The sequence below is a fragment of the Rhinoraja longicauda genome, chromosome 19 (genome assembly GCF_053455715.1).
Source record: "Rhinoraja longicauda isolate Sanriku21f chromosome 19, sRhiLon1.1, whole genome shotgun sequence".
In the NCBI taxonomy this organism is placed as follows: domain Eukaryota; kingdom Metazoa; phylum Chordata; class Chondrichthyes; order Rajiformes; family Arhynchobatidae; genus Rhinoraja; species Rhinoraja longicauda.
In genome coordinates this window covers 13015961-13029167 of record NC_135971.1, presented here as the reverse complement: position 1 = coordinate 13029167, position 13207 = coordinate 13015961, and the positions used below count along the sequence as shown (strand labels likewise).

The 13207-nt window shown below is 45.5% G+C and overlaps 1 protein-coding gene across 2 annotated transcripts in view; it reads left to right on the top strand.

Annotated features, from left to right (window-relative positions):
* Window positions 1–3829: 3829 nt before the first annotated feature.
* The window catches only part of prrc2a (proline-rich coiled-coil 2A), a 147276-nt gene continuing 137898 nt past the window's right edge, over window positions 3830–13207 (top strand). For both annotated transcript variants that reach the window (XM_078416289.1, XM_078416290.1), the window contains exon 1: window positions 3830–3974. The gene's annotated coding sequence lies outside the window, so the exon portion shown is untranslated. The remainder of the gene's footprint in view (window positions 3975–13207) is intronic.

The following is a 13207-nucleotide window of genomic DNA, read 5'->3' as shown; positions in this document are numbered from 1 at the left end:
TCGAAGGGCCAAGTGGCACCCTAGTGTGCAGTTTTGGTCTCCAAATTTGAGGAAGGATATTCTTGCTATTGAGGGCGTGCAGCGTAGGTTCACTAGGTTAATTCCCGGAATGGCGGGACTGTCATATGTTGAAAGACTGGAGCGACTAGGCTTGTATACAATGGAATTTAGAAGGATGAGAGGAGATCTTATCGCAACGTATAAGATTATTAAGGGGTTGGACACGTTAGAGGCAGGAAACATGTTCCCAATGTTGGGGGAGTCCAGAACCAGGGGCCACAGTTTAAGAATAAGGGGTCGGCCATTTAGAACTGAGATGAGGAAAGACTTTTTCAGTCAGAGAGTTGTGAATCTGTGGAATTCTCTGTCTCAGAAGGCAGTGGAGGCCAATTCTCTGAATGCATTCAAGAGAGAGCTAGATAGCTAGATAGCTCTTAAGCATAGCGGAGTCAGGGGGTATGGGGAGAAGGCAGGAACGGGGTACTGGTTGAGAATGATCAGCCATGATCACATTGAATGTGTGGGAGGAAACCGTGTGGGAGGAAAGTGTGGGAGGAAACCGAAGGTCTCGGAGAAAACCCATGCGGGTCACGGGGAGAACGTACAAACTCCGTACAGACAGCACCCGATGTCGGGATCAAACCCGGGTCTCTGGCGCTGCAAGCTGTAAAGCAGCAGCTCTACTACTGCACAAAAAGCTGGAGTAACTCAGCGGGCCAGGCAGCATCTCTGGAGAGAAGGAACGGGTGACATTTCGTGTCGAGACCCTTCTTCAGACGTCTCGACCTTAAATGTCACCCATTCCCTCTCTCCAGAGATGCTGCCTGTCCCGCTGAGTTACTCCAGCATTTTGTGTCTACATTCGATTTAACCCAGCATCTGCAGTTCTTTTCTACATAGATAAACACAAAATACTGGAGTAACTCAGTGGGACATAAAGATATTAAATAATAAATGAACAATAATAAATACTTACAAAAATAATAAAACAATCATAAAAAACCATTGGACTGTCAATCTTTCCTGGTCCCAGCACACTGATAAATATAAATATAAATAAAGCACATCAACGCCTCTACTTCCTGAGAAGATTAAGGAGGTTCGGTATGTCAAAGAGGATTCTCCTGAACTTCTACAGGTGTGCAGTAGAGAGCACATTGACTGGTTGCATCACGGACTGGTTCAGCAACCTGAACGCCCAGGAGCGGAAAAGATCGAAAAAAGTTGTGAACACTGCCCAGTCTATCAGGGTGGTGGTAGCGTGAAATGTGAGGAAGATGCTATGAGGTTGCAGGGTGACTTGGACAGGTTGTGTGAGTGGGCAGATGCAGTTTAATGTGGATAAGTGTGAGGTTATCCACTTTGGTGGTAAGAATAGGAGGGTAGATTATTATCAGAATGGTGTCAAGTTATGAAAAGGGGACGTACAACGAGATCTGGGTGTCCTAGTGCATCGGTCACTGAAAGGAAGCATGCAGGTACAGCGGGCAGTGAAGAAAGCCAATGGAATGTTGGCCTTCATAACAAGAGGAGTTGAGTATAGGAGCAAAGAGGTCCTTCTGCAGTTGTACAGGGCCCTAGTGAGACCGCACCTGGAGTACTGTGTGCAGTTTTGGTCTCCAAATTTGAGGAAGGGTATTCTTGCTATTGAGGGCGTTCAGCGTAGGTTTACTAGGTTAATTCCCGGAATGGCGGGACTGTCGTATGTTGAAAGACTTGAGCGACTAGGCTTGTATACACTGGAATTTAGAAGGATGAGAGGGGATCTTATCGAAACATATAAGATTATTAAGGGGTTGGACACGTTAGGGGCAGGAAGCATGTTCCCAATGTTGGGGGAGTCCAGAACCAGGGGCCACAGTTTAAGAATGAGGGGTCGGCCATTTAGAATGGAGATGAGGAAAAACTTTTTCAGTCAGAGAGTTGTAAATCTGTGGAATTCTCTGCCTCAGAAGGCAGTGGAGGCCAATTCTCTGAATGCATTCAAGAGAGAGCTAGATAGAGCTCTTAAGGATAGCGGAGTCAGGGGGTATGGGGAGAAGGCAGGATCGGGGTACTGATTGAGAGAGATCAGCCATGATCACATTGAATGGTGGCGCTGGCTCGAAGGGCCAATAGACAATAGACAATAGACAATAGACAATAGGTGCAGGAGTAGGCCATTCAGCCCTTCGAGCCAGCACCGCCATTCAATGCGATCATGGCTGATCACTATCAATCAGTACCCCGTTCCTGCCTTCTCCCCATACCCCCGAATGGCCTCCTCCTGCACCTATTGTCTATTGTCTATTGTCATTCATTCATTCACAGACCATTGGACCATTCGTCTCCGTGGATTGTCACCTTGTCGTAGTGGAGTCGCTTGGGTGTTCCTGAGATCCTGAGAGCGATGCCGTCTGCAGCTAAGCTCCTGGTAGGGTCACGCATGGCGGTAAGGTCGAGGGGTAGGTCCCTGTCACAGAGCGATCGAACCAAGACCTCAACGGTGGAGCAGGTGGAGGATGATGGCTGACTTATAGACAATAGACAATGAGCTCCTGCCTCATGCCTCTGCAATCCCCTTTGCTATATTGTAATACTGACACATCCGATTTTCCCTTCTCCCTCTCAATTTGTAGAGTAAAACTTATCATATTGTGATCATTGCATCCTAATGGCTCTTTTATCTCGAGTCCCCTTATCAGATCAGGTTCATTACACAACACTAAATCCAGAATTGCCTTCTCCCTAGTAGGCTCCAGTACAAGCTGTTCTAAGAATCCATCTCGGAAACACTCCACAAACTCTCTTTCCTGGGGTCCATTACCAACCTGATTTTCCCAGTCTACCTGCATGTTGAAATCTTGCGTAACCACCGTAACATTACATTTGCGACATGCCAATTTTATCTCCTGATTCAACTTGCACCCTATGTCGAGGCTACTGTTTGGGTGCCTATAGATAACTCCCATTAGGGTCTTTTTACCCTTACAATTCCTCATTTCTATCCATACTGTTTCTACATCTCCTGATTCTATGTCACCCCTTGCAAGGGAGTGAATATCATTCCTCACCAACAAAGCGACCCCACCCCCTCTGCCCACCTGTGGCATAGACTTTCGTGGAGCGTCATGACAACAGCTGGGAGGGCGGATGAAGGTTGCAGCAGAAAAGGGTCCCCGGTCGTCTTGGGTTCCACGCCACTGGATCCTGACCCAGATCTGTCAAGGACCGTGTGGTGACTGCGCCAGTCTCCAACAAAGTCACGCCCAGGCGTCCTCTATGGAGAGGATAGCGGAGTGAGGGGGTATGGGGAGAAGGCAGGAACGGGGTACTGATTGATAGTGATCAGCCATGATCGCATTGAATGGCGGTGCTGGCTCGAAGGGCTGAATGGCCTACTCCTGCACCTATTGTCTATTGTCTATTGTCTATTGACAGTCACACTCGCTTCGAGTGACCGCCGATGATGATTGATGATGATGACCATTGGACCATAGGACCATTGGAGAGCTGCCACTTACACCCTCCCACCGGTAGGGGGGGGGGGGGGGGCAGCGTCCCGGCGGACCGCAGCATCTCCTGACGGGCAGGTGTAATCTTGCCCGCGCGCGTGTGAGAGTCCCCCGCGCCACTCATTATGCATAATGTATGATAAGTAGATGTCGACGTCACGCGCAAGCGTAATGACGTCAGCGAGCGTTCTGGTGGGCGTGGTTCGAGTGATGTAGGCGCATAAGGGGCGGGGTCAGGGCGCATAATTTATGTTAATGTTTGTGGGGGGGAGGGGCAGCCGCGGCCGTTGGTGCAGCCGGGTATTTTTTTTCCTTCGGGGAGGGGGGGGGGGGCCTGGAAGGAGCGAGAGAGAAAAAATAGTGGAGGCCGGAGACGCGGCGGAGAGAGTTAGCATCCGTCTCCATCCGCGCTCCTCCGTCCCTTTATTTATCCTTTGGCATCGGTAGACACAGAGTGGCGGGCCTGGTGAACGAGCCCCGGTGAGTATTGAGGGCGGATGGGCGGCGGTCGCTGCTGTATTAGGGGGAGGGAGGGAGGGAGGATGGTTGGGTTTTTTTTTCAAGCGGAGGAGGAGGAGGAGGAGGATGATGCGGCCGCCATTTTGTCACAAGATGGCTGCGTCTTCAACCCTCCTCCTCCTCCTCCCCCCCCCTCCTCCTCCTCCTCCTCCCCCTGGTACAAGTGCAACCCCTGCCTCACCTGGGGAGGAGAAGGCCTGGAGAGACGCCTTGCCTTCCCTTCCCCCCCACTAAAGCATCAACAACAACAGCAACCCCAAAAAACACAAGTCATTTATATATATTTATATATATATATTTTAAATTCTTGAGTGCCAATTCTCTCTTTCCAAAACATCAACCTCTCTGATGGCCTCACAATAAGGCCAGGGTCATTTAATTCTCTCAGTCTGACCCGCTGAGTTACTCCAGCTTTTTGTGTCTGTCTCATTTAACTTGGAGCCTCTTTACACATTATCTCTCCAGGGCCTCTTTTTAAAAAAAAAGCAACAAGATTATTGTTGATGCTCAGGTATTCTTATCCCCCCCCCCCCTTCTTCACTTGCAAGATTATCACGAGCCCTTGGAGGTTGATGCATTAAAAGGGGAAATAATCCAATTCTCCCTTATCTCCCCCCTCTCCTGTTCATGCAAGATTTCCACGAGATTGATGCTTCAGAAGGGAAAATGTTCTTGTTATTCCCTCTATCTCCCCTCTTTTTTTCTAGCAAGATTATTGTGAGGCCACAGAGGTTGATGTTTTAGAAGAGAGAATTTTTCACCCCCACCCACCCCCCCCCCCCCCTTATCCTGCTAATTTTCTTGCAAGATAATTATGAGCCTGTAAAAGTTGATGCTTTTTAGAAGGCAAAATATTCTCTCAATTACCCACTACTTTTCTTGCAAGATTTATTAAGAGCCCATAGAGGTTTGTGCTGGAGAAGAGAAAATATTCCTAAACTCCCTCCTCTTCTGGTAAGATTATTACAAACCCATGGAGGTTGCTGCTTCAGAACAGAACAGAAACCCATGGAGGTTGCTGCTTCTTTCTCATTTAGGTTATTTTTTTAAAGGCCGGTTGGCAGTTGAGCCTGCCTCCATTTTCTTTATTTAGTTACTTTTATAACGATGGGTAAGATGAAGCATCCAAATCTTTCCTCTTGGTTGCTAATATAAAGACGCTTGCTGGTTTAAGTAGAAATATCTGGTGCTTCTGTAATTTATGTAGCCTGTTTTCTAAAAAAAAATCTGATTTGGTATGAATATGCTGTTTATGTGCTTTATTTTGAAACAATATTCTTTTTAGGAAGATGGGTTCTGCTTTTACAAAGCAGAAATGCCTTCAGTTGCACCAGGTAGTTTTGTTTTTGCTGCTGCTGTGCTGTCTGAATATTTATAGGCACTCATCGCTGTTGAAATATAATCCTTTTATTTACACTGTTCCAGCCATCCCCACTAGAACATACCGTATCTTTGATGCAGATTAAAAAAAATATGTGTGCTCTTAAAACATTTTGTTTCCCCAGTGGGATTTTTTTGCATTTCGTTTTGAAATGTGGGGAGCGGTTTTACTGGATTTGAGATTCTTCTGTTGTGGATATCGCTACAATCCTGAATCTCTTTCCTCTTGCCTCCCTCCCCTTAAAAACACTTGGATTGAATGCACCATTCACAAAGGAGTTGTGTATTAGTGCTGCACCTGGCCCTTCTGGCTGTAATGAAGTAGTTCAAACAAGCACAATCACTAACAGTGTAGAGAGTTTTTTTTTGCTTCCATGTGAAAATTTTCTCGCACTGCTTTATTCATAATTTATAAAAAGTCGTTCTTTTTGTACCGAACATCGTTTTGCAACAGCATTCCTCTCACATTATAGTTAACGGCTCTTTCGGTGTTTGCCTGTTTTGTGGGAATTCCTCTCAAAATTATCACTGCTCGCTCCCTGTGCTTTGAAAGGCTGTATGCTTTTACATTGACATCACTGCAATAGAAGCACTGATGTCCGTCTTTTCCCCCCACTCCCCGCCACATTCCCGCTCCCCCCCTTTCCAAACAATCTTGCTAATAAACCTTTGCCACATTATTGAAATGCATGTTGTATAATTAATACCAGGCAGCATGTGTACAACCATAATAACACTTGCACCTGTTAAAGCAAGATGTGTATGCACATTGCTTTTAATTTGTGCCTGCACCTTTCTTGGGGTACCTGCCGTACGTCTAAAAGCTTTATTTTATTTATTTTACCCAGCTACCAGTAGTATGATCTCACAAGTAACAGTGAGATAAATGGCTACAAGATGGTGGAGCAATAAATGTAAGCCAGCATACCAGGCGATTTTTCTCAGCTGTGTGTAGGTAGGAACTGCAGATGCTGGTGATACACCAGATAGACACAAAATGCTAACGTAACTCCAGGCAATCCCAGGCAGCCTCTCTGGGGAGAAGGAATAGGTGATATTTTGGGTTGAGACCTTTCTTAAGACTGAGAGTCAGGAGAGGGATTTGATCTGTCATTTTCACACTGTATCCTTCGATATCTCTAGACTCCCTCTCCCCTGATTCTCCGTCAGAAGAAGGGTCTAGACCCAAAAAGTCACACATTCCTTCTCCCCAAAGATGCAGCCTGTCCCGCTGAGTTACTCCAGCATTTTGTGTCTATCTTCGATTTTTCTCAACTTCCTGGCTGTGCAATTGAAAGATCCCCAGCACAGTGTACACACAGCGGAGATGGGTCTTGCGTTTCACTCGAGATGTGATCCCTTCCACAACCTACTTTTTATTTCAGTTGTGCATTGAACTATCAGCTGGGTTATGTTCTTCTGAAGCTCCATCCAGCCACTGTCTTCTGACCTAGCTGGGAATCCATATTTTGTGAAGCAAAAAATTTCCATCCTGATATTCCGTTGAGAAGTTTCCAATCGACAAAATGTCTCAAAACCGTGTGTCTGTATTTGTACAAATGTGGTGTGGCTAGTTGAGCTGCTGCCTCACAGTTCAGGTTTGTTTGTTTGGAGGTACAGCATGGAAACAGGCCTGAAGAAAATCTGAAGAAGGGTTTCGATCAGAAACGTCACCTATTCCTTTGCTCCAGCGATGCTGTCTGACCCGCTGAGTTATTCCTTTATGTGTCTATCTACGGAAACGGGTCCTTCAGCCCATCGAGTCCACTACGACCATTGATCACCCGTTCGCATGAATTCCCTGTTAGCGCACTCTCACAAACGTCCTGCACACGAGGGGCAATTTAGAGGCAAATTAGCCTCCAAATCTGCTCGACTTTGGGATGTGGGAGGCAGTTCCAGCGACCCAGGTTCAATCCTGACCTTTTGTGCTGTCCGCGTAGAGTTTGCATGCTGTCAAGTCAAGAGTGTTTTATTGTCATATGTACCAGATGGAACAATGCAATTCTTACTTGCTGCAGCACAACAGTAAACATAGTACACTGTAAATAATAATAATAGTCTATTGTCCTTTGTAGTTCAGAGCTTATTTGAGGTTGTAGTGTTTAATAGCATGATGGCTGTAGGGAAGATGATGTTCCTGAACCTGGACGTTATAGTTTTTAGGCACCTGTGCATTCTTCCCGATGGCAGTGGTGAAATGACTGGTGTATGGCCAGGATGGTGTGGGTCTCTGATGATGCTGGCTGCCTTTTTGAGGCAGCGACTCTGATAAATCCCTTTGATGGTGGGGAGGTCAGAGCCGGACAAGGCAGTGTTCACAACTTTTTGCAGTCTTTTCCGCTCTTAAGCACTCAAGTTGCTGAACCAGGCCTTGATACAACCAGTCAATATGCTCTCTACTGTACACCTGTAGAAGTTCAAGAGAATCCTCTGACATACCAAATCTCCTTAATCTTCTCAGGAGGTAGAGGCGTTGATGTGCTTTATTTATAATTGCATCGGTGTGCTGGGACCAGGAAAGATCTTTGGAAATATGCATGCCCAGGAATTTGAAGTTTTGAAGTTTTTGACTCTCCACCATCATCCCGTTGATAAAAACAGGATTGTGGGTCCTCATCCTTCCTCTTCCAAAGTCCACAATCAGTTCATTGGTTTTACTGATATTGAGAGCCAGGTTGTTGTGCTGGCACCATTTGGTCAATCGTTTGATCTCACTTCTATACTCTAACTCATCACCATCTGTAATTCGTCCAACAACGGTGGTGTCGTCGGCGAACTTGAAGATGGAGTTGGCACTGTGTCCGGCTACGCAGTCATGAGTATTGAGTGAGTGGACCGGGGGGCTGAGCACGCAGCCTTGAGGTGCTTCCGTACTGATTGTTGATGAGGAAGAAGTGTTTCTGCCAATTTAAACAGACTGTGGTCCGTGGATGAGGAAGTCGAGGCTCCAATTGCAGAGGATGCGCAGAGACCCAGTTCCGTGAGCTTGGTAACCAGCTTGGAGGGGATGATGGTATCGAACGCCGAGCTGTAGTCTACAAACAGCCTGACACAAGTCCCTGTGACTGCGTGAGTTTCCTCCTACACCCCAAAGAAGTGCAGGATGGTGGGTTAATTGGCCACTTAATTTACCCCATGTGTACGTCAGGGGTAAAAATGGTGAGAATGTGGGAAGCAGAATAAGTTGCTGGGAAAACTAGTGGGGGGGATGAAATTGCCCTTTGAGCTCCTATGTGGAAAGGAAAAATGGAGATATGGAGCCCTTGAAATATTTGTTTGTTTAATCAGCTTCAACTGGCATTGGCTTTGGAGATGCATGTAGCTATGGCGTTTCACAACGACAGGATAGCATTATTTTTGTCTATCCCTCTCCTCCCCACCCCAGGTGCCTATGGTAATTGTGCTTACATTGAAGGAAGGGTGGGAAAGAAAACTGCAGATGCTGGTTTAAATCGAAGGTAGACACAAAATGCTGGAGTAACTCAGCGGGTCAGGCAGCATCTCTGGAGAGAAGGAATGGGTGACGGTTTGGGTCGAGTCCCTTCAGTCTGAATTTGTTTGACTTCAGTCTGAAGAAGGGTCTCGACCCGAAACATCACCCATTCCTTCTCTCCAGAGATGTTGCCTGACCCGCTGATTTACTCCAGCATTTTGTGTCTACCTAACATTGAAGGAATATTACCTTGTTGCCTTGGGTTGGGATTATGGCTGAGCGAGTGATGTTCTTGCAAGCCGTTCTAATTTTATGTGCTAAACACGGGGGTCAGGACTTTGAAGGAAAATTTGTTCACTGATTTGGAACGGCTGCATTTGTCAAGTAGGGCAGTGATTATCGAGATGTATTAAAGGAACTGCAGATGCACGTTAATACCAAAGGTAGGCACAAAATGCTGGAGTAACTCAGCAGGTCAGGCGGCATCTCTGGAGAAAATGGACAGGTAATATTTCGGCTCGGGATGCTTCTTCAGACTTTATTATATTGTTATTTAAGTGATTATTGAGACCTTGCTTTGCCATCCATTTGAATTTTCCATAATACCATAATAGGCTTTGATGACATGTACACAAATGGCAATTTCTTAATACAGGGTCATTAATTTAAGTGATATTATGTACAACTTTGGGATCTTTGTGGGATACTTCTACTCTCATGAATATGGGAATGAATGTTCTAAAGTCTGTATTCTTCCATGCATTTATGAATGAGTTTGATTGGGTGGCGCAGCTGGTAGAGCTGTTGCCTCATGGTGCCAGAAACCTAAGTTTGATCCTGACCTCGGTTGCTCCGGTTTCCTCTCACATCCCAAAGACGTGCAGGTTTGTAGATTAATTGCCCTCTGTAAATTGCCCCTGAGTGTGGAAGGAGTGGATGAGAACATGCATTAACATGGAACTCGTTGGATCGGTGGTATGCCTGCACTCGGTGGGCTGAAGGGCCTGTTTCCGTGCTGCATCTCTAAGCTAGAAAAACTAAATGTCGTGGGGGAATGGGCACCCAGCAGGATGGTCTGATGGAATTTTCGATATGGTGTTTGTCATGGTGGAAGGTGGAGAATTTGATTTTTAAAAAAAATTCAAGATCAGATTCCAACTTAGTTTTTTCCCCCTCCGGTGGGATAAATTATATTTGTCTTTATGTTACTCTTTGGCTGATCTGGCTCATCCTGCGTTGTGGAGGACTGTGTGACTTATTGTGATGTCACTATGCAAGGTCTTTTATAAGTACCACAGGCTGGAGACAGGAACTCAGGTTGGGGCTCCACAAAACGTTTATCTGAGTTGCTTCTCACCAAACTAAGCAACAAAAGCCACAGTTTCACTAACTTCTTCTGAGTAAGTCGCTTCTTTGGATCTCTTGGGTGTCACGAGCCATTGTAGGTAGAAAATGGTGAAGACTGAATTAGTTGTGTGGGTCTTTTCAACAGGGGTAATCATGGTGTGTCTGGCATTTGAATCTCTGCTTAGATTTCACATGGCTTTTATCTATTTGAGCGATAACTGTACCTCGGTACCTTTGACAATACGAAACTAAACCTCTTGGGTCTCCATAGATATATCGGGGTTGTTGGCCATGCTGACCCTTTGTATTACTCAAAAGGAAATCCTGTTGTGTTCAATGATTCTTTATTTTCTTCCTATATACTCTGGTAACTGGTGTGGTATTCAATGATCCCTCGTTTTCTTCCTATATGCTTGGGTCTCGGGTGTAGGCGGGAGATGCATTGGGATCAACCTCTCGTCCATGTGTTGGAGGGGTGGCTTAGTTTAGAGATACAGTGCGGAAACAGCCCTTTTGGCACACCGGGTCCGCGCTGACCAGCGATTCCCGCACATTAACACTATCCTATACCCACTAGGGACAATTTGTACATTTACCAAGCCAATTAACCTACATACCTGTGCATCTTTGGAGTGTGGGAGGAAACCGAAGATCTCGGAGAAAACTCATGCAGGTCACGGGGAGAACGTACAAACTCCGTACAGATGGTCGGGATCGAACCCGGGTCTCCGGCCTTGTATTTGCTGTAAGGCAGAAACTACCGCTGCGCCACCGTGCCTGCCGCCCAAAGGGGTGGTTGTCAAGAATCTGTGGCGATGCGTGTTTGTTGGAGGCCGACAGCTTGGTGCAACTGAACCTGTGGTTCAACTGAACCTGGTGGTCTTCCAAATGTTCGCAATCTATTGTTGCCAACATTGAGTGTCTGGATTGGACTTTTTGCAAATGGAGCCAAAATATGGCGACTCGTGCTTGTGTGATCTGTGCAAAAAAAAATCACATGACAGTAAAGCGCCATTGGTTAGAATTCCACAATTATGTTCATTTACCAGGGAGTTAAGAACAGACGGTCAATTATTTCTTGCACTTGTTAGCTGTATTCCAGGACCAAGCTTAAAAAGTGTCTAGAAACAATGAACTGCATGACGCTGGTGTACGAAACAAACTGCAAAGTGCTGGAGGAATCTCAGCGGGTCAGGCAGCACCTCCAAGAACATGGACAGGTGATGTTTTGGGCCAGGATCCTCCTTCAGACTATTAAAAATAGTGTGCAAGGTCTTCCTTGGGTAAACTTGAACACTGAGAGAATGGCAAGTTCTCCTACCATGATGAACAAGGCATGTAAAGCAAAGCTTGCCCTGGTTTCCTTATGCACACATGGACTGGGAATTCTTGAAGGATTCCAAGATGCTAATTCCCTTTTCCCTTAAAGACTTCCAGTTATTTTGGAGATAGACACAAAATGTTGAACCCAGCGGTTCAGGCTCCCATCATGGGGAAAAAAGACACTTCTTCAGATTCGACCTGAAACTCGACCTATTCCTCTTTTCCAGAGATGCTACCTTGCCTGCTGAGTTACTCCAGCATTTTGTGTCTGTCTTTGGTGTAAACTGGCACCTGCAATTCCTTCCTGCACATCCAGTTGTTTTGGGCCTTGCAATTTTTAAGGCCCCAGATGACTTCAGAGCTTTTAAAGCTTAACCATTCCTCCAACTTGGAGGAACAATGAAAGTTCATTATAGAAGCAGAAATTGCTGGAAATACGAAGGAAGTTAGGCTATATATTATGGGAGAGGAAACTATCAAGGTTTCAGTTTAAATCCCATTCTTCAGTCGGAACTGGACTATAAGGACGAGCCCTGGCTGAAGGTGAATCTGGGACCTTCACAGCATCAATCTCTCAGTTGAATTAAACTGCAAAATGGTCATTAAATGTGCCTTAAGAAAAAACCCATTGTATTTTGCAGAGGATTGCAACCTGGCATAGAGGTTCTCTTGTATAATTAACAAACAAAAACATAGTTTGGAAATTTGATATTGGAAATGAGAGGCAGTTCCTGTGTTTCGGATAGAGGCCTTTGTCTGTGCTCTTGGTAAACATGGCTCTCCCAGGTCTACTGCAAGGTACTTTTATTTTGGCACCACACCTCATCATTTTTTTAAGTAGCTCACAAAAATTACATACATTTTTAATTTTTTTAAAGTTGCATACGTTATGGCAACCAAGATTTGAGTGGATCCTTTTTAATGGTGATCAACTTTTCCTGTGGACAAGCTTGCTTCTATTTACTGTTGCCATGGTGTGTTTGCAGTTAATGACACTTTTGCTTGTTTGGGGATTAGCTTTTCTGATTATTCTTTTTGCTTGCATTTAAATCATAAACGTTGCCTGATGATCCTGAAGGCTGAGCAGCAATACAAATAGCAGGCTGCTAGTGTCTTGATTGAATCTCCATATTAACAAATACAGTAAGCATTAGTTGGGTAATTTGGAGTAAGTAACACGGTTAGGCCAAAAAACTCGCTGCCTCGAATATTCCTTGTGACAGTATCCACAAGTCTGTATACTTGGGAAAGGGATCCCTTCCAGTCTCAATATTGAATGGCCATTTATCTCCAGACTGCCTCCTTATTCAAGATATTCCCTCTTAGTTTAGTTTAGAGATACAGCGTGGAGCCAGGCCCCGCTGCCCGCTGAGTCCACACTGACCAGTGATCCCCACAGATTAACACTATCCCTACACACACGAGGGACAATGTACGATTTTGGAGTGTCTGAGGAAACCAAAGATCTCTGAGAAAACCCACGCAGGTCACTGGGAGAACGTATAAACTCCGTGCAGACAGCACCTGTAGTCAGGATGGAACCCTGGTCCCTGCTGCTGTAAGGCAGTATCTCTACTGTGCTGCCCAATACTCTTCAGGGAAGCATCCTCTCAACTGCTATCGTCTCGACAATTGGAACACGTTTTTTAAAATAACTTCTGTGTCAAGAGTTTGGTTTTAAAATAAAATAAGGTCTGAAGAAGGGTCT